Source organism: Rhipicephalus microplus, chromosome 7 (assembly GCF_043290135.1).
Source record: "Rhipicephalus microplus isolate Deutch F79 chromosome 7, USDA_Rmic, whole genome shotgun sequence".
Lineage (NCBI taxonomy): Eukaryota > Metazoa > Arthropoda > Arachnida > Ixodida > Ixodidae > Rhipicephalus > Rhipicephalus microplus.
This window is the reverse complement of record NC_134706.1, coordinates 67,770,999-67,796,416: the sequence shown is the minus strand read 5'-3', so window position 1 is coordinate 67,796,416 and position 25,418 is coordinate 67,770,999.

The following is a 25,418-nucleotide window of genomic DNA, read 5'->3' as shown; positions in this document are numbered from 1 at the left end:
ACTGTATCAGCGTAAAGAGAACTTACCAACGCAATGTGCTACATTATCCACAACCGCACATTGTAGGTCATTTTCTTCGCACTGCTTCTGCATTTCATCCTTACATACGTCCGGTCGTTTATCTGTAAGCGATCAATTAAAAAGGGGTCAACTTTAGAGGCCTCGAATGAGCAAGACCTTTAAGCGTCTTAAACATGAAAGTCATACCTTTACAGGCGGCCGTGTTGTTCACTTCGGCGCATTCCTGTCCCATAGCTTTGCATTTCTCCTTCATCTCCGAGTCACACTTTTTCTTATTGGGGTCTGAAAAAACGTCAATCCTATGTAACGCTGGCCCAGAAAATAGGGATATCAGATATTTCACACCTGCGGCTGCCGACTGAATCTAGATTTTTGTGCTGAGCTTTAAATCAGCTCTGCTACACAGAATGTTTGCGGATATTCTGATGATATGCAAGTCGGAGTTTTATGTGACACTCTATCTATCTATCTATCTATCTATCTATCTATCTATCTATCTATCTATCTATCTATCTATCTATCTATCTATCTATCTATCTATCTATCTATCTATCTATCTATCTATCTATCTATCTATCTATCTATCTATCTATCTATCTATCTATCTATCTATCTATCTATCTATCTATCTATCTATCTTTCTATGTATCTATCTATCTATCTATCTATCTATCTATCTATCTATCTATCTATCTATCTATCTATCTATCTATCTGTCTGTCTGTCTGTCTGTCTGTCTGTCTCTCTGTCTGTCTGTCTGTCTGTCTGTCTGTCTGTCTGTCTGTCTGTCTGTCTGTCTGTCTGTCTATCTATCTATCTATCTATCTATCTATCTATCTATCTATCTATCTATCTATCTATCTATCTATCTATCTATCTATCTATCTATCTATCTATCTATCTATCTATCTATCTATCTATCTATCTATCTGTCTGTCTGTCTGTCTGTCTGTCTGTCTGTCTGTCTGTCTGTCTGTCTGTCTGTCTGTAATAAACTAGCCAAATACCTTCTGGTACTCTGCTAATTCTTCGTTATCTTCTTAATATAAATTTTGGCTTGTTGATTTGGCATGACACAGAAGAGCAGGACAGAGAGTGAGCTATTCGTTTGCAAAATGAAAACAAAAAAGAACGATAGGCTCCGTATCGGCATGTTCGACTGCAAATGTCACTGAAAGACGATAGTGTCCCGTCCTGAGAGAGTGATTAGAATAAAGCATTTATTTGGTGTATTGCGCGAAAGAATCGGTTATTGGTATTCGGAAGGCATTGCGTGAGATATGAGTGTCATCTGTCGGTAATATCAGACAATGAAACTAGGAGGCCATATATCGTAGATTTCAAAGCAGGTTGCAGCACTGTATCGTCCGAGCGCAGCATAGGAAACTCTCCTTTTTCTGCATAGTGGCGCTTTGTCAGCGTAGCGTAATAAAGGCTACAGTTCTTAGCATCACCTATGTATGGCTTTTCTCGTATGAAGAGACATACTGACCTGTTGACATTGTTTCTCAGATATGCGCAATAGTTGCTTTTAAATCGCCCTCATTTGACCGCAGAAACTTGGACAATGTTGGTGGGCGATGTGGATGACGTCTTACTCGAGTTGTTCTGCTTTACAAACAGATAAACGGACAAATCAATCAACCCATCCAGCGAGCAAGCGACGGACAGACAGACAGACCAAAATAGTTGCGTTGAAGTATCCCAAGGAAAACTATTGCCTCTATTACTGAAATTCATCGCTCGCGTGCGTTAGGTCTTATCTTTAATCTCGTCTGGTGCGTATTTACCCGGCGCCGTCCACGCCCCCACTGCACATGCTCGCATGACGCAAGCTGGCGTCGCGTGCCAGTCATGCCAGTCATGCCAGTCGTGCCAGTCGTGTTTTAGTGTCTGCTGCTAAAAACACGACTGCTCGGGCTACTTAACCGTTCATTGGCCACCCCGTATCTGTAGGCACTGGATCGCGCGTTTTAAATTCAGTCAAAGGCGTCTTTATTTGGCTTTTGCTTGACGTTGTTGGCAATGCTTCTCCTGCATTCAATAAACAGGAATAATGAGGTTGAAATAAAATCTAGGCATTCCCAAACCGTACCTACTTATACAACATTCATACGATACCCCGACCACTCTGCAACACATTTACTCGTGTTCTCCCTGTGCGAAGATGCGGGCGGCAATTTTTAAAGACGATTGTCTTTCTTGGGAACATTCAATGCAAAAGTACTAATCTGTCTCCCTGTCTGTCTGTCCGTACGTTTGCCTGTTTGTCCATTTTTAACGGTCCCACAAACGTCCTTAAACAATACCCCAAACGGCCGACCCCATCAGGAGCGCCCACCAATACTGCTCAAGGTTCCGCGCTCATACTTGTGTGATTGTCAATGAAAAAGCAATTATTGCGCATATCTGAGGCACCATAATGACACGTCAATATTTTGTATGTGTGGTTTTTTACTAGAAAAAGCATACATAGATAATTGAAAGGATCATAAAGTTTATAACGCTCGCTTACAATGCAACGCTCGCGCGAAAAGGCAAGTGTTTCCAACGCATTGCTAAGACCACATGGTGGTGGCACCTACCCATCACCTTTCCTTCTACACCTTATTACCTCCGAGACGGCCGCGCACGCCACACGCTTGATTTTCCAAGATAACTGCCAGACAGCGCTCATGTCTCACGTGTGACGTGACTTGATGCGCTCGTAAGCCTCCGGTGCATGCTCGAGGTACTCTAACGCAGCACTTCCAGAATGCCATTCGCCAATTTTGTTGCGCAGAACATCAAATAAACGTTTGTTTACTCTCTCTATACGCAATACTATCACCTTTTGACGACTTTTGCAGTGTAACATGCAGATACAGGGCCTAATTTTTAATCAGAAACAAAATACCGAATCGTTCAGTGACTGAAATTGCAGTGCAGCGCCATGATTATGTTGTATCTGAAACTGATATTGCTAACATCCTTTCAATAATTGTGCGATAAACTTGTTAGCTCAAAACCAGTTAGTTCATTTCAACAAAAGCAAACTTGGTGTATTCGTAACAAATTTCCATTTCCTTGGTTATGCTTTTTGGAATCGCTTTGAGAAAAAATAAATGCGTACCAACGCGCGGCGGTTTTTTATCCACAAGAGTGCACTGTAGGCCGTTTTCCTTGCAAATCTGCTGCTCATCGTCGTTACAGATTCCTAGTGGTTTTCCAGCAAGTGGTGAATTTAAAGTGTGGCGGTCTTCTTTGCAAAATACTTTCTAGAATACACCTGAGTATAACATTAGCATTGAATCTTGGAAACAGGATTATTATACCTTGCAAAGTGGAAACAACTTCTCCTATACATTTCGGTTATTCTAATGCGAGGAGAGGTGCAATTGATGTTAGACGCGTTGTATGAGAGCATCTCAAAATAAAAGTTAACATTTGATACACCTATATTGCGTCGAGAACCTTCATTGATGTACGATACGCAGCGTATGGTCGTTATTATTTCTCATTTCGTTTACGATTTTTTTTTCGGGTACTGTATCAGCGTAAAGAGAACTTACCAACGCAATGTGCTACATTATCCACAACCGCACATTGTAGGTCATTTTCTTCGCACTGCTTCTGCATTTCATCCTTACATACGTCCGGTCGTTTATCTGTAAGCGATCAATTAAAAAGGGGTCAACTTTAGAGGCCTCGAATGAGCAAGACCTTTAAGCGTCTTAAACATGAAAGTCATACCTTTACAGGCGGCCGTGTTGTTCACTTCGGCGCATTCCTGTCCCATAGCTTTGCATTTCTCCTTCATCTGCGAGTCACACTTTTTCTTATTGGGGTCTGAAAAAACGTCAATCCTATGTAACGCTGGCCCAGAAAATAGGGATATCAGATATTTCACACCTGCGGCTGCCGAGTGAATCTAGATTTTTGTGCTGAGCTTTAAATCAGCTCTGCTACACAGAATGTTTGCGGATATTCTGATGATATGCAAGTCGGAGTTTTATGTGACACTCTATCTATCTATCTATCTATCTATCTATCTATCTATCTATCTATCTATCTATCTATCTATCTATCTATCTATCTATCTATCTATCTATCTATCTATCTATCTATCTATCTATCTATCTATCTATCTATCTATCTTTCTATGTAACTATCTATCTATCTATCTATCTATCTATCTATCTATCTATCTATCTATCTATCTATCTATCTATCTATCTATCTATCTGTCTGTCTGTCTGTCTGTCTGTCTGTCTGTCTGTCTGTCTCTCTGTCTGTCTGTCTGTCTGTCTGTCTGTCTGTCTGTCTGTCTGTCTATCTATCTATCTATCTATCTATCTATCTATCTATCTATCTATCTATCTATCTATCTATCTATCTATCTATCTATCTATCTATCTATCTATCTATCTATCTATCTATCTATCTATCTATCTATCTATCTATCTATCTATCTATCCATCTATCTATCTATCTATCTATCTATCTATCTATCTATCTATCTATCTATCTATCTATCTATCTATCTGTCTGTCTGTCTGTCTGTCTGTCTGTCTGTCTGTCTGTCTGTCTGTCTGTAATAAACTAGCCAAATACCTTCTGGTACTCTGCTAATTCTTCGTTATCTTCTTAATATAAATTTTGGCTTGTTGATTTGGCATGACACAGAAGAGCAGGACAGAGAGTGAGCTATTCGTTTGCAAAATGAAAACAAAAAAGAACGATAGGCTCCGTATCGGCATGTTCGACTGCAAATGTCACTGAAAGACGATAGTGTCCCGTCCTGAGAGAGTGATTAGAATAAAGCATTTATTTGGTGTATTGCGCGAAAGAATCGGTTATTGGTATTCGGAAGGCATTGCGTGAGATATGAGTGTCATCTGTCGGTAATATCAGACAATGAAACTAGGAGGCCATATATCGTAGATTTCAAAGCAGGTTGCAGCACTGTATCGTCCGAGCGCAGCATAGGAAACTCTCCTTTTTCTGCATAGTGGCGCTTTGTCAGCGTAGCGTAATAAAGGCTACAGTTCTTAGCATCACCTATGTATGGCTTTTCTCGTATGAAGAGACATACTGACCTGTTGACATTGTTTCTCAGATATGCGCAATAGTTGCTTTTAAATCGCCCTCATTTGACCGCAGAAACTTGGACAATGTTGGTGGGCGATGTGGATGACGTCTTACTCGAGTTGTTCTGCTTTACAAACAGATAAACGGACAAATCAATCAACCCATCCAGCGAGCAAGCGACGGACAGACAGACAGACCAAAATAGTTGCGTTGAAGTATCCCAAGGAAAACTATTGCCTCTATTACTGAAATTCATCGCTCGCGTGCGTTAGGTCTTATCTTTAATCTCGTCTGGTGCGTATTTACCCGGCGCCGTCCACGCCCCCACTGCACATGCTCGCATGACGCAAGCTGGCGTCGCGTGCCAGTCATGCCAGTCATGCCAGTCGTGCCAGTCGTGTTTTAGTGTCTGCTGCTAAAAACACGACTGCTCGGGCTACTTAACCGTTCATTGGCCACCCCGTATCTGTAGGCACTGGATCGCGCGTTTTAAATTCAGTCAAAGGCGTCTTTATTTGGCTTTTGCTTGACGTTGTTGGCAATGCTTCTCCTGCATTCAATAAACAGGAATAATGAGGTTGAAATAAAATCTAGGCATTCCCAAACCGTACCTACTTATACAACATTCATACGATACCCCGACCACTCTGCAACACATTTACTCGTGTTCTCCCTGTGCGAAGATGCGGGCGGCAATTTTTAAAGACGATTGTCTTTCTTGGGAACATTCAATGCAAAAGTACTAATCTGTCTCCCTGTCTGTCTGTCCGTACGTTTGCCTGTTTGTCCATTTTTAACGGTCCCACAAACGTCCTTAAACAATACCCCAAACGGCCGACCCCATCAGCAGCGCCCACCAATACTGCTCAAGGTTCCGCGCTCATACTTGTGTGATTGTCAATAAAAAAGCAATTATTGCGCATATCTGAGGCACCATAATGACACGTCAATATTTTGTATGTGTGGTTTTTTACTAGAAAAAGCATACATAGATAATTCAAAGGATCATAAAGTTTATAACGCTCGCTTACAATGCAACGCTCGCACGAAAAGGCAAGTGTTTCCAACGCATTGCTAAGACCACATGGTGGTGGCACCTACCCATCACCTTTCCTTCTACACCTTATTACCTCCGAGACGGCCGCGCACGCCACACGCTTGATTTTCCAAGATAACTGCCAGACAGCGCTCATGTCTCACGTGTGACGTGACTTGATGCGCTCGTAAGCCTCCGGTGCATGCTCGAGGTACTCTAACGCAGCACTTCCTGAATGCCATTCGCCAATTTTGTTGCGCAGAACATCAAATAAACGTTTGTTTACTCTCTCTATACGCAATACTATCATCTTTTGACGACTTTTGCAGTGTAACATGCAGATACAGGGCCTAATTTTTAATCAGAAACAAAATACCGAATCGTTCAGTGACTGAAATTGCAGTGCAGCGCCATGATTATGTTGTATCTGAAACTGATATTGCTAATATCCTTTCAATAATTGTGCGATAAACTTGTTAGCTCAAAACCAGTTAGTTCATTTCAACAAAAGCAAACTTGGTGTATTTGTAACAAATTTACATTTCCTTGGTTATGCTTTTTGGAATCGCTTTGAGAAAAAAAAATGCGTACCAACGCGCGGCGGTTTTTTATCCACAAGAGTGCACTGTAGGCAGTTTACCTTGCAAATCTGCTGCTCATCGTCGTTACAGATTCCTAGTGGTTTTCCAGCAAGTGGTGAATTTAAAGTGTGGCGGTCTTCTTTGCAAAATACTTTCTAGAATACACCTGAGTATAACATTAGCATTGAATCTTGGAAACAGGATTAATATACCTTGCAAAGTGGAAACAACTTCTCCTATACATTTCGGTTATTCTAATGCGAGGAGAGGTGCAATTGATGTTAGACGCGTTGTATGAGAGCATCTCAAAATAAAAGTTAAAATTTGATACACCTATATTGCGTCGAGAACCTTCATTGATGTACGATACGCAGCGTATACTCGTTATTATTTCTCATTTCGTTTACGATTTATTTTTTTTTTCGGGTACTGTATCAGCGTAAAGAGAACTTACCAACGCAATGTGCTACATTATCCACAACCGCACATTGTAGGTCATTTTCTTCGCACTGCTTCTGCATTTCATCCTTACATACGTCCGGTCGTTTATCTGTAAGCGATCAATTAAAAAGGGGTCAACTTTAGAGGCCTCGAATGAGCAAGACCTTTAAGCGTCTTAAACATGAAAGTCATACCTTTACAGGCGGCCGTGTTGTTCACTTCGGCGCATTCCTGTCCCATAGCTTTGCATTTCTCCTTCATCTCCGAGTCACACTTTTTCTTATTGGGGTCTGAAAAAACGTCAATCCTATGTAACGCTGGCCCAGAAAATAGGGATATCAGATATTTCACACCTGCGGCTGCCGACTGAATCTAGATTTTTGTGCTGAGCTTTAAATCAGCTCTGCTACACAGAATGTTTGCGGATATTCTGATGATATGCAAGTCGGAGTTTTATGTGACACTCTATCTATCTATCTATCTATCTATCTATCTATCTATCTATCTATCTATCTATCTATCTATCTATCTATCTATCTATCTATCTATCTATCTATCTATCTATCTATCTATCTATCTATCTATCTATCTATCTATCTATCTATCTATCTATCTATCTATCTATCTATCTATCTGTCTGTCTATCTATCTATCTATCTATCTATCTATCTATCTATCTATCTATCTATCTATCTATCTATCTATCTATCTATCTATCTATCTATCTATCTATCTATCTATCTATCTATCTATCTATCTATCTATCTGTCTGTCTGTCTGTCTGTCTGTCTGTCTTTCTGTCTGTCTATCTATCTATCTATCTATCTATCTATCTATCTATCTATCTATCTATCTATCTATCTATCTATCTATCTATCTATCTATCTATCTATCTATCTGTCTGTCTGTCTGTCTGTCTGTCTCTCTGTCTGTCTGTCTGTCTGTCTGTCTGTCTGTAATAAACTAGCCAAATACCTTCTGGTACTCTGCTAATTCTTCGTTATCTTCATAATATAAATCTTGGCTTGTTACTGTGGCATGACACAGAAGAGGAGGACAGAGAGTGAGCTATTTTATTTCGTTTGCAAAATGAAAACAAAAAAGAACGATAGGCTCCGTATCTGCATGTTCGACTGCAAATGTCACAGAAAGACGATAGTGTCCCGTCTTGAGAGAGTGATTAGAATAAAGCATTTATTTGGTGTATTGCGCGAAAGAATCGGTTATTGGTATTCTGAAGGCATTGCGTGAGATATGAGTGTCATCTGTCGGTAATATCAGACAATGAAACTAGGAGGCCATATATCGTAGATTTCAAAGCAGGTGGCAGCACTGTATCGTCCTAGCAAAGCAAATGAAACTCTCCTTTTTCTGCATAGTGGGGCTTTGTCATCGCAGCGTAATAAATTCTACAGTTCTTAGCGTCACCTATGTATGGCTTTTCTCGTATGAAGAGACATACTTACCTGTTGACATTGTTTCTCAGATATGCGCAATGGTTGCTTTTAAATCGCCCTCATTTGACCGCAGAAACTTGGACAATGTTGGTGGGCGATGTGGATGAGGTCTTACTCGAGTTGTTCTGCTTTACAAACAGATAAACGGACAAATCATTCAACCCATCCAGCGAGCAAGCGACGGACAGACAGACAGACCAAAATAGTTGTGTTGAAGTATCCCAAGGAAAACTATTGCCTCTAATACTGAAATTCATCGCTCGCGTGCGTTAGGTCTTATCTTTAATCTCGTCTGGTGCGTATTTACCCGGCGCCGTCCACACCCCCACTGCACATGCTCGCATGACGCAAGCTGGCGTCGCGTGCCAGTCATGCCAGTCGTGCCAGTCGTGTTTTAGTGTCTGCTGCTAAAAACACGACTGCTCGGGCTACTTAACCGTTCATTGGCCACCCCGTATCTGTAGGCATTGGATCGCGCGTTTTAAATTCAGTCAAAGGCGTCTTTATTTGGCTTTTGCTTGACGTTGTAGGCAATGCTTCTCCTGCATTCAATAAACAGGAATAATAAAGTTGAAATAAACGCTAGGCATTCCCAAGCCGTACCTACTTATACAACATTCATACGATACCCCGACCACTCTGCAACACATTTACTCGGGTTCTCCCTGTGCGAAGATGCGGGCGGCAATTTTTAAAGACGATTGTCTTTCTTGCGGACATTCAACGCAAAAGTACTGGTCTGTCTGCCTGTCTGTCTGTCTGTACGTTTTCCTGTTTGTCCATTTTTAACGGTCCCACAAACGTCAATAAACAATACCCCAAACGGCCGACCCCATCAGCAGCGCCCACCAATATTGCTCAAGGTTCCGCGCTCATGCTTGCGTGATTGTCAATTAAAAAGCAATATTGCGCATATCTGAGGCACCATAATGACACGTCAATATTTTGTATGTGTGGTTTTTTACTAGAAAAAGCATACATAGATAATTCAAAGGATCATAAAGTTTATAACGCTCGCTTACAATGCAACGCTCGCACGAAAAGGCAAGTGTTTCCAACGCATTGCTAAGACCACATGGTGGTGGCACCTACCCATCACCTTTCCTTCTACACCTTATTACCTCCGAGACGGCCGCGCACGCCACACGCTTGATTTTCCAAGATAACTGCCAGACAGCGCTCATGTCTCACGTGTGACGTGACTTGATGCGCTCGTAAGCCTCCGGTGCATGCTCGAGGTACTCTAACGCAGCACTTCCAGAATGCCATTCGCCAATTTTGTTGCGCAGAACATCAAATAAACGTTTGTTTACTTTCTCTATACGCAATACTATCATCTTTTGACGACTTTTGCAGTGTAACATGCAGATACAGGGCCTAATTTTTAATCAGAAACAAAATACCGAATCGTTCAGTGACTGAAATTGCAGTGCAGCGCCATGATTATGTTGTATCTGAAACTGATATTGCTAACATCCTTTCAATAATTGTGCGATAAACTTGTTAGCTCAAAACCAGTTAGTTCATTTCAACAAAAGCAAACTTGGTGTATTCGTAACAAATTTCCATTTCCTTGGTTATGCTTTTTGGAATCGCTTTGAGAAAAAATAAATGCGTACCAACGCGCGGCGGTTTTTTATCCACAAGACTGCACTGTTGGCCGTTTTCCTTGCAAATCTGCTGCTCATCGTCGTTACAGATTCCTAGTGGTTTTCCAGCAAGTGGTGAATTTAAAGTGTGGCGGTCTTCTTTGCAAAATACCTTCTAGAATACACCTGAGTATAAAATTAGCATTGAATGTTTGAAACAGGATTAATATACCTTGCAAAGTGGAAACAACTTCTCCTATACATTTCGGTTATTCTAATGCGAGGAGAGGTGCAATTGATGTTAGACGCGTTGTATGAGAGTATCTCAAAATTAAAGTTAAAATTTAATACACCTATATTGTGTCGAGAACCTTCAATGATGTACGATACGCAGCGTATACTCGGTATTATTTCTCATTTCGTTTACGATTTATTTTTTTTTTCGGGTACTGTATCAGCGTAAAGAGAACTTACCAAAGCAATGTGCTACTTTATCCACAACCGCACATTGTAGGTCATTTTCTTCGCACTGCTTCTGCATTTCATCCTTACATACGTCCGGTCGTTTATCTGTAAGCGATCAATTAAATAAGGGTCAACTTTATAGGCCTCGAATGAGCAAGACCTTTAAGCGTCTTAAACATGAAAGTGATACCTTTACAGGCGGCCGTGTTGTTCACTTCGGCGCATTCCTGTCCCATAGCTTTGCATTTCTCCTTCATCTCCGAGTCACACGTTTTCTTATTGGGGTCTGAAAAAACGTCAATCCTATGTAACGCTGGCCCAGAAAATAGGTATTGCAGATATTTCACACCTGGGGCTGCCGACTGAATCTAGATTTTTGTGCTGAGCTTTAAATCAGCTCTGCTACACAGAATGTTTGCGGATATTCTGATGATATGCAAGTCAGAGTTTTATGTGACACTCTATCTATCTATCTATCTATCTATCTATCTATCTATCTATCTATCTATCTATCTATCTATCTATCTATCTATCTATCTATCTATCTATCTATCTATCTATCTATCTATCTTTCTATGTATCTATCTATCTATCTATCTATCTATTTATCTATCTATCTATCTATCTATCTATCTATCTATCTATCTATCTATCTATCTATCTATCTATCTATCTATCTATCTATCTATCTATCTATCTGTCTGTCTGTCTGTCTGTCTGTCTCTCTGTCTGTCTGTCTGTCTGTCTGTCTGTCTGTCTGTCTATCTATCTATCTATCTATCTATCTATCTATCTATCTATCTATCTATCTATCTATCTATCTATCTATCTATCTATCTATCTATCTATCTATCTATCTATCTATCTATCTATCTATCCATCTATCTATCTATCTATCTATCTATCTATCTATCTATCTATCTATCTATCTGTCTGTCTGTCTGTCTGTCTGTCTGTCTGTCTGTCTGTCTATCTGTCTGTCTGTCTGTCTGTCTGTAATAAACTAGCCAAATACCTTCTGGTACTCTGCTAATTCTTCGTTATCTTCTTAATATAAATTTTGGCTTGTTGATTTGGCATGACACAGAAGAGGAGGACAGAGAGTGAGCTATTCGTTTGCAAAATGAAAACAAAAAAGAACGACAGGCTCCGTATCTGCATGTTCGACTGCAAATGTCACTGAAAGACGATAGTGTCCCGTCTTGAGAGAGTGATTAGAATAAAGCATTTTTTGTGTATTGCGCGAAAGAATCGGTTATTGGTATTCTAAAGGCATTGCGTGAGATATGAGTGTCATCTGTCGGTAATATCAGACAATGAAACTATGAGGCCATATATCGTAGATTTCAAAGCAGGTGGCAGCACTGTATCGTCCGAGCGCAGCATAGGAAACTCTCCTTTTTCTGCATAGTGGCAGTTTGGCAGCGCAGAGTAATAAAGGCTACAGTTCTTAGCATCACTTATGTATGGCTTTTCTCGTATGAAGAGACATACTGACCTGTTGATATTGTTTCTCAGATATGTGCAATAGTTGCTTTTAAATCGCCCTCATTTGACCGCAGAAACTTGGACAATGTTGATGGCCGCCATGGATGAGGTCTTACTCGAGTAGTTCTGCTTTACAAACCGATAAACGGACAAATCAATCAACCCATCCAGCGAGCAAGCGACGGACAGACAGACAGACCAAAGTAGTTGCGTTGAAGTATCCCAAGGAAAACTATTGCCTCTAATACTGAAATTCATCGCTCGCGTGCGTTAGGTCTTATCTTTAATCTCGTCTGGTGCGTATTTACCCGGCGCCGTCCACACCCCCACTGCACATGCTCGCATGACGCAAGCTGGCGTCGCGTGCCAGTCAAGCCAGTCGTGCCAGTCGTATTTTAGTGTTTGCTGCTAAAAGCACGACTGCTCGGGCTACTTAACCGTTCATTGGCAACCCCGTATCTGTAGGCACTGGATCGCGCGTTTTAAATTCTGTCAAAGGCGTCTTTACTTGACTTTTGCTTGACGCTATAGGCAACGCTTCTCCTGCATTCAATAAACAGGAATAATAAAGTTGAAATAAAAATTAGGCATTCCCAAACCGTACCTACTTATACAACATTCATGCGATACCCCGACCTCTCTGCAACACGTTTACTCGTGTTCTCCCTGTGCGAAGATGCGGGCGGCAATTTTTAAAGACGATTGTCTTTCTTGGGAACATTCAACGCAAAAGTACTGGTCTGTCTGCCTGTCTGTCTGTACGTTTGCCTGTTTGTCCATTTTTAACGGTCCCACAAACGTCATTAAACAATACCCCAAACGGCCGACCCCATCAGCAGCGCCCACCAATACTGCTCAAAGTTCCGCGCTCATACTTGTGTGATTGTCAATAAAAAAAGCAATTATTGCGCATATCTGAGGCACCATAATGACACGTCAATATTTTGTATGTGTGGTTTTTTACTAGAAAAAGCATACATAGATAATTCAAAGGATCATAAAGTTTATAACGCTGCACTTGCAATGCAACGCTCGCACCAAAATGCAAGTGTTTCCAACGCATTGCTAAGACCACATGGTGGTGGCACCTACCCATCACCTTTCCTTCTACACTTTATTACCTCCGAGACGGCCGCGTACGCCACACGCTTGGTTTTCCAAGATAACTGCCAGACAGCGCTCATGTCTCATGTGTGACGTGACTTGATGCGCTCGTTAGCCTCCGGTGTATGCTCGAGGTACTCTAACGCAGCACTTCCAGAATGCCAATCGCCAATTTTGTTGCGCAGAACATCAAATAAACGTTTGTTTACTCTCTCTATACGCAATACTATCATCTTTTGACGACTTTTGCTGTGTAACATGCAGATAGAGGGCCTAATTTTTAATCAGGAACAAAATACCGAATCGTTCAGTGACTGAAATCGCAATGCAGCGCCATAATTTTGTTGTATCTGAAACTGATATTGCTAACATCCTTTCAATAATTGTGCGATAAACTTGTTAGCTCAAAAGCAGTTAGTTCATTTCAACAAAAGCAAACTTGGTGCATTCGTAACAAATTTCCATTTCCTTGGTTATGCTTTTTGGAATCGCTTTGAGAAAAAATAAATGCGTACCAACGCGCGGCGGTTTTTTATCCACAAGAGTGCACTGTAGGCCGTTTTCCTTGCAAATCTGCTGCTCATCGTCGTTACAGATTCCTAGTGGTTTTCCAGCAAGTGGTGAATTTAAAGTGTGGCGGTCTTGTTTGCAAAATACTTTCTAGAATACACCTGAGTATAACATTAGCATTGAATGTTTGAAACAGGATTAATATACCTTGCAAAGTGGAAACAACTTCTCCTATACATTTCGGTTATTCTAATGCGAGGAGAGGTGCAATTGACGTTAGACGCGTTGTATGAGAGTATCTCAAAATTAAAGTTAAAATTTGATACACCTATATTGCGTCGAGAACCTTCAATGATGTACGGTACGCAGCGTATACTCGTTATTATTTCTCATTTCGTTTACGATTTATTTTTTTTCGGGTACTGTATCAGCGTAAAGAGAACTTACCAAAGCAATGTGCTACTTTATCCACAACCGCACATTGTAGGTCATTTTCTTCGCACTGCTTCTGCATTTCATCCTTACATACGTCCGGTCGTTTATCTGTAAGCGATCAATTAAAAAGGGGTCAACTTTATAGGCCTCGAATGAGCAAGACCTTTAAGCGTCTTAAACATGAAAGTCATACCTTTACAGGCGGCCGTGTTGTTCACTTCGGCGCATTCCTGTCCCATAGCTTTGCATTTCTCCTTCATCTCCGAGTCACACTTTTTCTTATTGGGGTCTGAAAAAACGTCAATCCTATGTAACGCTGGCCCAGAAAATAGGGATATCAGATATTTCACACCTGCGGCTGCCGACTGAATCTAGATTTTTGTGCTGAGCTTTAAATCAGCTCTGCTACACAGAATGTTTGCGGATATTCTGATGATATGCAAGTCGGAGTTTTATGTGACACTCTATCTATCTATCTAATCTATCTCTCTATCTATCTATCTATCTATCTATCTATCTATCTATCTATCTATCTATCTATCTATCTATCTATCTATCTATCTATCTATCTATCTATCTATCTATCTATCTATACATCTATCTATCTATCTATCTATCTATCTATCTATCTATCTATCTATCCATCTATCTATCTATCTATCTATCTATCTATCTATCTATCTGTCTGTCTGTCTGTCTGTCTGTCTGTCTGTCTGTCTCTCTGTCTGTCTCTCTGTCTGTCTGTCTGTCTGTCCGTCTGTCTGTCTGTCTGTCTGTCTGTCTGTCTGTCTGTCTGTCTGTCTCTCTGTCTGTCTGTCTGTCTCTCTGTAATAAACTAGCCAAATATTTTCTGGTACTCTGCTAATTCTTCGTTATCTTTATAATATAAATCTTGGCTTGTTACTGTGGCATGACACAGAAGAGGAGGACAGAGAGTGAGCTATTTTATTTCGTTTGCAAAATGAAAACAAAAAAGAACGATAGGCTCCGTATCTGCATGTTCGACTGCAAATGTCACTGAAAGACGATAGTGTCCCGTCTTGAGAGAGTGATTAGAATAAAGCATTTATTTGGTGTATTGCGCGAAAGAATCGGTTATTGGTATTCTGAAGGCATTGCGTGAGATATGAGTGTCATCTGTCGGTAATATCAGACAATGAAACTAGGAGGCCATATATCGTAGATTTCAAAGCAGGTGGCAGCACTGTATCGTCCTAGCAAAGCATAGGAAACTCTCCTTTTTCTGCATAGTGGCGGTTTGTCAGCGCAGCGTAATAAAGGCTACAGTTCTTAGCATCACTTATGTATGGCTTTTCTCGTATGAAGAGACATACTGACCTGTTGACATTGTTTCTCAGATATGTGCAATAGTTGCTTTTAAATCGCCCTCATTTGACCGCAGAAACTTGGACAATGTTGGTGGGCGCCATGGATGAGGTCTTACTCGAGTAGTTCTGCTTTACAAACAGATAAACGGACAAATCAATCAACCCATCCAGCGAGCAAGCGACGGACAGACAGACAGACCAAAGTAGTTGCGTTGAAGTATCCCAAGGAAACCTATTGCCTCTAATACTGAAATTCATCGCTCGCGTGCGTTAGGTCTTATCTTTAATCTCGTCTGGTGCGTATTTACCCGGCGCCGTCCACACCCCCACTGCACATGCTCGTATGACGCAAGCTGGCGTCGCGTGCCAGTCATGCCAGTCGTGCCAGTCGTGTTTTAGTCTCTGCTGCTAAAAACAGGACTGCTCGGGCTACTTAACCGGTCATTGGCCACCCCGTATCTGTAGGCACTGGATCGCGCGTTTTAAATTCTGTCAAAGGCGTCTTTACTTTGCTTTTGCTTGACGCTGTAGGCAACGCTTCTCCTGCATTCAGCAAACAGGAATAATAAAGTTGAAATAAAAATTAGGCATTTCCAAACCGTACCTACTTATACAACATTCATGCGATACCCCGACCACTCTGCAACACATTCACTCGTGTTCTCTCTGTGCGAAGATGCGGGCGGCAATTTTTTAAGACGATTGTCTTTCTTGGGAACATTCAACGCAAAAGTACTGGTCTGTCTGCCTGTCTGTCTGTCTGTCTGTACGTTTGCCTGTTTGTCCATTTTTAACGGTCCCACAAACGTCATTAAACAATACCCCAAACGGCGGACCCCATCAGCAGCGCCCACCAATACTGCTCAAGGTTCCGCGCTAATACTTGTGTGATTGTCAATTAAAAAGCAATTATTGCGCATATCTGAGGCACCATAATGACACGTCAATATTTTGTATGTGTGGTTTTTTACTAGAAAAAGCATACGTAGATAATTGAAAGGATCATAAAGTTTATAACGCTGCGCTTACAATGCAACGCTCGCACGAAAAGGCAAGTGTTTCCTACGCATTGCTAAGACCACATGGTGGTGGCACCTACTCATCACCTTTCCTTCTACACCTTATTACCTCCGAGACGGCTGCGTACGCCACACGCTTGGTTTTCCAAGATAACTGCCAGACAGCGCTCATGTCTCACGTGTGACGTGACTTGACGCGCTCGATAGCCTCCGGTGCATGCTCGAGGTACTCTAACGCAGCACTTTCAGAATACCATTCACCAATTTTCTTGCGCAGATCATCAAATAAACGTTTGTTTACTCTCTCTATACGCAATACTCTCATCTTTCGACGACTTTTGCAGTGTAACATGCAGATACAGGGCCTAATTTTTAATCAGAAACAAAATACCGAATCGTTCAGTGACTGAAATTGCAGTGCAGCGCCATGATTATGTTGTATCTGAAACTGATATTGCTAACATCCTTTCAATAATTGTGCGATAAACTTGTTAGCTCAAAACCAGTTAGTTCATTTCAACAAAAGCAAACTTGGTGTACTGGTAACAAATTTCCATTTTCTTGGTTATGCTTTTTGGAATCGCTTTGAGAAAAATTGAATGCGTACCAACGCACGGCGGTTTTTCATCCACAAGAATGCACTGTAGGCCGTTTTCCTTGCATATCAGCTGCTCACCGTCTTTACAGATTCCTAGTGGTTTTCCAGCAACTGGTGAATTTAAAGTGTGGCGGTCTTGTTTGCGAAATACTTTCTAGAATACACATTAGTATAACATCAGCATTGAATGTTTCAAACAGGATTAATATACCTTGCAAAGTGGAAACAACTTCTCCTATACATTTCGGTTATTCTAATGCGAGGAGAGGTGCAATTGATGTTAGACGCGTTGTATGAGAGTATCTCAAAATTAAAGTTAAAATTTGATACACCTATATTGCGTCGAGAACCTTCAATGATGTACGATACGCAGCGTATACTCGTTATTATTTCTCATTTCGTTTACGATTTATTTTTTTTTCGGGTACTGTATCAGCGTAAAGAGAACTTACCAAAGCAATGTGGTACTTTATCCACAACCGCACATTGTAGGTCATTTTCTTCGCACTGCTTCTGAATTTCATCCTTACATACGTCCGGTCGTTTATCTGTAAGCGATCAATTAAAAAGGGGTCAACTTTATAGGCCTCGATTGAGCAAGACCTTTAAGCGTCTTAAACATGAATGTCATACCTTTACAGGCGGCCGTGTTGTTCACTTCGGCGCATTCCTGTCCCATAGCTTTGCATTTCTCCTTCATCTCCGAGTCACACTTTTTCTTATTGGGGTCTGAAAAAACGTCAATCCTATGTAACGCTGGCCCAGAAAATAGGGATTGCAGATATTTCACACCTGCGGCTGCCGACTGAATCTAGATTTTTGTGCTGAGCTCTAAATCAGCTCTGCTACACAGAATGTTTGCGGATATTCTGATGATATGCAAGTCGGAGTTTTATGTGACACTCTATCTATCTATCTATCTATCTATCTATCTATCTATCTATCTATCTATCTATCTATCTATCTATCTATCTATCTATCTATCTATCTATCTATCTATCTATCTATCTATCTATCTATCTATCTATCTATCTATCTATCTATCTATCTATCTATCTATCTATCTATCTATCTATCTATCTATCTATCTATCTATCTGTCTGTCTGTCTGTCTGTCTGTCTGTCTGTCTGTCTGTCTGCCTGTCTGTCTGTCTGTCTGTCTGTCTGTCTGTCTGCCTGTCTGTCTCTGTCTGTCTGTGTGTCTCTCTGTAATAAACTAGCCAAATACCTTCTGGTACTCTGCTACTTCTTCGTTATCTTCATAATATAAATCTTGGCTTGTTACTGTGGCATGACACAGAAGAGGAGGACAGAGAGTCAGCTATTTTAATTCGTTTGCAAAATGAAAACAAAAAAGAACGATAGGCTCCGTATCTGCATGTTCGACTGCAAATGTCACTGAAAGACGATAGTGTCCCGTCTCGAGAGAGTGATTAGAATAAAGCATTTATTTGGTGTATTGCGCGAAAGAATCGGTTATTGATATTCTGAAGGCATTGCGTGAGATATGAGTGTCATCTGTCGGTAATATCAGACATTGAAACTAGGAGGCCATATATTGTAGATTTTAAAGCAGGTGGCAGCACTGTATCGTCCTAGCAAAGCATTGGAAACTCTCCTTTTTCTGCATAGTGGCGCTTTGTCAGCGCAGCGCAATAAAGGCTACAGTTCTTAGCACCACTTATGTATGGCTTTTCTCGTATGAAGAGACATACTGACCTGTTGACAATGTTTCTCAGATATGCGCAATAGTTGCTTTTAAATCGCCCTCATTTGACCGCAGAAACTTGGACAATGTTGGTGGGCGCTGTGGATGAGGTCTTACTCGAGTTGTTCTGCTTTACAAACAGATAAACGGACAAATCAATCAACCCATCCAGCGAGCAAGCGACGGACAGACAGACAGACCAAAATAGTTGAGTTGAAGTATCCCAAGGAAACCTATTGCCTCTAATACTGAAATTCATCGCTCGCGTGCGTTAGGTCTTATCTTTAATCTCGTCTGGTGCGTATTTACCTGGCGCCGTCCACACCCCCACTGCACATGCTCGCATGACGCAAGCTGGCGTCGCGTGCCAGTCATCCTAGTCGTGCCAGTCGCGTTTTAGTGTTTGCTGCTAAAAACACGACTGCTCGGGCTACTTAACCGTTCATTGGCCACCCCGTATCTGTAGGCACTGAATCGCGCGTTTTAAATTCTGTCAAAGGCGTCTTTACTTGGCTTTTGCTTGACGCTGTAGGCAACGCTTCTCCTGCATTCAATAAACAGGAATAATAAAGTTGAAATAAAAATTAGGCATTCCCAAACCGTACCTACTTATACAACATTCATGCGATACCCCGAGCACTCTGCAACACATTTACTCGTGTTCTCCCTGTGCGAAGATGTGGGCGGCAATTTTTAAAGACGAGTCTGCCAGGCTGTCTGTCTGTACGTTTGCCTGTTTGTCCATTATTAACGGTCCCACAAACGTCATTAAACAATACCCCAAACGGCCGACCCCATCAGCAGCGCCCACCAATACTGCTCAAGGTTCCGCGCTCATACTCGTGTGATTGTCAATAAAAAAGCAATTATTGCGCATATCTGAGGCACCATAATGACACGTCAATATTTTGTATGTGTGGTTTTTTACTATAAAAAGCATACATAGATAATTCAAAGGATCATAAAGTTTATAACGCTGCGCCTACAATGCAACGCTTGCCCGAAAAGGCAAGTGTTTCCAACGCATTGCTAAGACCACATGGTGGTGGCACCTACCCATCACCTTTTCTTTTACACCTTATTACCTGCGAGACGGCCGCATAAGCCACACGCTTGGTTTTTCAAGATAACTGCCAGACAGCGCTCATGTCTCACGTGTGACGTGACTTGATGCGCTCGTTAGCCTCCGGTGCATGCTCGAGGTACTCTAACGCAGCACTTCCAGAATGCCATTCGCCAATTTTGTTGCGCAGAACATCAAATAAACGTATATTTACTCTCTCTATACGCAATACTATCATCTTTTGACAACTTTTGCAGTGTAACATGCAGATAGAGGGCCTAATTTTTAATCAGGAACAAAATACCGAATCGTTCAGTGACTGAAATCGCAGTGCAGCGCCCTGATTTTGTTGTATCTGAAACTGATATTGCTAACATCCTTTCAATAATTGTGCGATAAACTTGTTAGCTCAAAACCAGTTAGTTCATTTCAACAAAAGCAAACTTGGTGTATTCGTAACAAATTTCCATTTCATTGGTTATGCTTTTTGGAATCGCTTTGAGAAAAAATAAATGCGTACCAACGCGAGGCGGTTTTTTATCCACAAGAGTGCACTGTAGGCCGTTTTCCTTGCAAATCTGCTGCTCATCGTCGTTACAGATTCCTAGTGGTTTTCCAGCAAGTGGTGAATTTAAAGTGTGGCGGTCTTCTTTGCAAAATACTTTCTAGAATACACCTGAGTATAACATTAGCATTGAATCTTGGAAACAGGATCAATATACCTTGCAAAGTGGAAACAACTTCTCCTATACATTTCGGTTATTCTAATGCGAGGAGAGGTGCAATTGATGTAAGACACGTTGTATGAGAGTATCTCAAAATTAAGGTTAAAATTTGATACACTTATATTGCGTCGAGCACCTTCAATGATGTACGATATGCAGCGTATACTTGTTATTTCTCATTTCGTTTACGATTTATATTTTTTCGGGTACTATATCAGCGTAAAGAGAACTTACCAAAGCAATGTGCTACTTTATCCACAACCGCACATTGTAGGTCATTTTCTTCGCACTGCTTCTGCATTTCATCCTTACATACGTCCGGTCGTTTATCTGTAAGCGATCAATTAAAAAGGGGTCAACTTTATAGGCCTCCAATGAGCAAGACCTTTAAGCATCTTAAACATGAAAGTCATACCTTTACAGGCGGCCGTGTTGTTCACTTCGGCGCATTCCAGTCCCATAGCTTTGCATTTCTCCTTCATCTCCGAGTCACACTTTTTCTTATTGGGGTCTGAAAAAACGTCAATGCTATGTAACGCTGGCCCAGAAAATAGGGATTGCAGATATTTCACACCTGCGGCTGCCGACTGAATCTAGATTTTTGTGCTGAGCTTTAAATCAGCTCTGCTACACAGAATGCTTGCGGATATTCTGATGATATGCAAGTCGGAGTTTTATGTGACACTCTATCTATCTATCTATCTATCTATCTATCTATCTATCTATCTATCTATCTATCTATCTATCTATCTATCTATCTATCTATCTATCTATCTATCTATCTATCTATCTATCTATCTATCTATCTATCTATCTATCTATCTATCTATCTATCTATCTATCTATCTATCTATCTATCTATCTATCTATCTATCTATCTATCTATCTATCTATCTATCTATCTATCTATCTATCTATCTATCTATCTGTCTGTCTGTCTGTCTGTCTGTCTGTCTGTAATAAACTAGCCAAATACCTTCTGGTACTCTGCTAATTCTTCGTTATCTTCATAATATAAATCTTGGCTTGTTACTGTGGCATGACACAGAAAAGGAGGACAGAGAGTGAGCTATTTTATTTCGTTTGCAAAATGAAAACAAAAAAGAACGATAGGCCCCGTATTTGCATGTTCGACTGCAAATGTCACTGAAAGACGATAGTGTCCTGTCTTGAGAGAGTGATTAGAATAAAGCATTTATTTGGTGTATTGCGCGAGAGAATCGGTTATTGGTATTCTGAAGGCATTGCGTGAGATATGAGTGTCATCTGTCGGTAATATCAGACAATGAAACTAGGAGGCCATATATCGTAGATTTCAAAGCAGGTCGCAGCACTGTATCGTTCTAGCAAAGCATAGGAAACTCTCCTTTTTCTGCATAGTGGCGCTTTGTCAGTGCAGTGTAATGAAGGCTACAGTTCTTAGCATCACTTATGTATGGCTTTTTTCGTATGAAGAGACATACTGACCTGTTGACATTGTTTCTCAGATATGCACAATATTTGCTTTTAAATCGCCCTATTTGACCGAAGAAACTTGGGCAATGTTCGTGGGCGCTGTAGATGAGTTCTTACTCGAGTTGTTCTGCTTTACTAACAGATAAACGGACCGATCAATAAACCCATCCAGTGAGCAAGCGACAGACAGACAGACCAAAATAGTTGCGTTGAAGTATCCCAAAGAAAACTATTGCCTCTAATACTGAAATTCATCGCTCGCGTGCGTTAGGTCTTATCTTTAATCTCGTCTGGTGCGTATTTACCTGGCGCTGTCCACACCCCCACTGCACATGCTCGCATGCCGGAAGCTGGCGTCGCGTGCCAGTCATTCCAGTTGTGCCAGTTGTGTTTTAGTGTCTGCTGCTAAAAACACGACTGCTCGGGCTACTTAACCGTTCATTGGCCACCCCGTATCTGTAGGCACTGGATCGCGCGTTTTAAATTCAGTCAAAGGCGTCTTTACTTGGCTTTTGCTTGACGTTGTAGGCAACGCTTGTCCTTCATTCAATAAACAGGAATAAAGTCGAAATAAAAATTAAGTATTCCCAAACCGTACCCATTCACACAACATTCATGCGATACCCCGACCACTCTACAACACATTTACTCGTGTTGTCCCTCGACCATTCTGCCACACTTTTACTTGTGTTCTCCCTGTGCGAAGATGCGGGCGGCAATTTTTAAAGACGATTGTCTTTCTTGGGGACATTTAACGCCTAAATACTGCTCTGTCTCTCTGTCTGTCTGTCTGTCTGTCTGTCTGTCTGTCTGTCAATCTGCCTGTCTGTCTGTCTGTCTGTACGTTTGCCTGTTTGTCCATTCTTAACGGTACCACAAACTTCATTAAACGATACCCTAAACGGCAGACCCCATGAGCAGCGCCCACCAATATTGTTCAAGGTTCCGCGCTCACACTTGTGTGTTTGTCAATTAAAAAGCAATTATTGCGCATATCTGAGGCACTATAGTGACACTTCAATATTCTGTATGTGTGGTTTTTTTACTAGAAAAAGCATACATAGATAATTCAAAGGATCATAAAGTTTATAACGCTGCGCTTACAATGCAGCGCTCGCACAAAAAAACAAGTGTTTCCAACGCATTGCTAAGACCACATGGTGGTGGCACCTACCCATCACCTTTCCTTCTACACCTTATTACCTCCGAGACGGCCGCGCACACCACACATTCGGTTTTACATTATAACTGCCAGACAGCGCTCATGTCTCACGTGTCACGTGACTTGATGCGCTCGTTCGCCTCCGGTGCACGCTCGAGGTACTCTAACGCAGCACTTCCAGAGTGCTATTCATCAATTTTCTTGCGCAGAACATCCAATAAACGTTTGTTTACTCTCTCTATACGCAATGCTATCATCTTTCGACGATACTTGCAGTGTAACATGCAGATAGAGGGCCTAATTTTTTAGTCAGGAACAAAATACCGAATATTTCCGTGACTGAAATAGCAGTGCAGCGCCATGATTTTGTTGTATCTGAAATTGATATTGCTGACATACTTTCAATAATTGTGCGATAAACCGGTTAGCTCAAAACCGGTTAGTCCATTTCAACAAAAGCAAACTTGGTGTACTCGTAATAAATTTCCATTTCCTTGGTTACGCTTGTTGGAATCGCTTTGAGAATAAATAATTGCGTACTACCGCACTGCGGTTTTTCATCCACAAGAGTGCACTGTAAGCCATTTTTCTTTCATATCTGCTGCTCTTCGTCTTTACAGATTCCTGGTAGTTTTCCAGCAAGTGGCGAAGTTAAAGAGTGGCAGTCTTGTTTGCAAACTACTTTCTAGGATACACCTGAGTATAACATCAGTATTGAATGTTTTAAACTGGAATAATATAACTTGCAAAGAGGAAACAACTCCTCCTATACATTTCGGTTATTCTAATAAGAGGAGCAAGGTGCAATTGATGTTTAAAAATGAGTAAGCAAGAGGCTATTACACTGCGATGACACCCTCGTGGTCTTTTGACTATTTTATAATTGGACACAAATGCTAGCCTTTTGGCGACAAATTTTCTGAAAAATCAGCGCACAGACCTCATTTCAGAGAGATACTGAGTATTTTGTTTTGTCGTAAACACTGCCAAATCAGACAAAATGCGGGCAAGAGCTGAGGACGTCACTGCGGCGCATTGCGAGTACTATAGCCGTTCAGTAACCGCTCAGCTGTTTGGAAAATCGGCGCAGCAGTCTCCTTGAAAAGCTGGCTGACTTGTGTAGACAGGGCTTGCAGCTTCTGAGAACATCAGTCTCGGTATGCTTGTATTTCATCTAAGCACCTATAGCGCCTTAGCGCTATGGGTGCAGAACCATCTAGTGGGCACCCCGAGTACTAGAGCGGCTACGACGACGAACAAGGTACAAGACCCGACCGTAAGCTGCTTCCCATCTAATAGTAGACGTCGTGTCTGTGTCACGCGAAAACAAAGTTGCTGGCACCATATTTATGTGCCGTCCTGTGGTAAAGCTGTGCGCTCACGAATTATTTGAGCAATGGCCAGAAGAGATTTTGTGTGAACCTATTTCAAGGACAAGCTGTTTATGCGGAAGCGCCGTCATCGGCAATGTTAGAAAAAAAAATGTCTCATGAGTGTTTGTCTCATATATACGTGCATACGTGCACAAATTCGCTTATCTCGATTACCTGACAATAGAGCAGCAAATATGTGATTATATCAAGTGGCAATTTCAAGGTTGTAGGTAATGGCAGAGTTTTTTTTTATCGATGATTCGTCACAGTGGATACCGCGGCGGCTGATTTCGTTATGTTCCTTCCATGAAAAAGATGTGTGAAAGTCAACCTGAAGGAATGTGGCTAAGAAGCAAATATTGGCGTAGGTGGTTCCTTACTGTTGCAGCCTACGAAGCCGTCTTCGTCGTCGCACTGCTTGCCTAATTTCTTGCACTTATCTTCGATCTTCTCGTTGCACTTCTTGGTGGTAGGATCTGTCATGAAGAGAAAGCGGAAACGACATAAAGGCCAGGTCCGCCATATCCGGTTTCCACGACAGCTACAGGTCCAAGAGAGTAAAACTATATTGAAGGGGAAAAAAAGAAAGGTGGGTATCGGAGCTTCTATGATTGGGTCGCTACGTCCAGGCCGGACTCGACCGAGGAGCACGAGCTGAGCTTCTGGGTCCGGGCTGGCGAGTTGCACGCTTGTCTGCAGAGGGCAGTTGACTTTCGTGCCGCTAAGTGTTGGAGCTGCGTTCACACGCGACAAATTCCCGAAGAAGTGTTCACTCAGGATCTTATTTGAC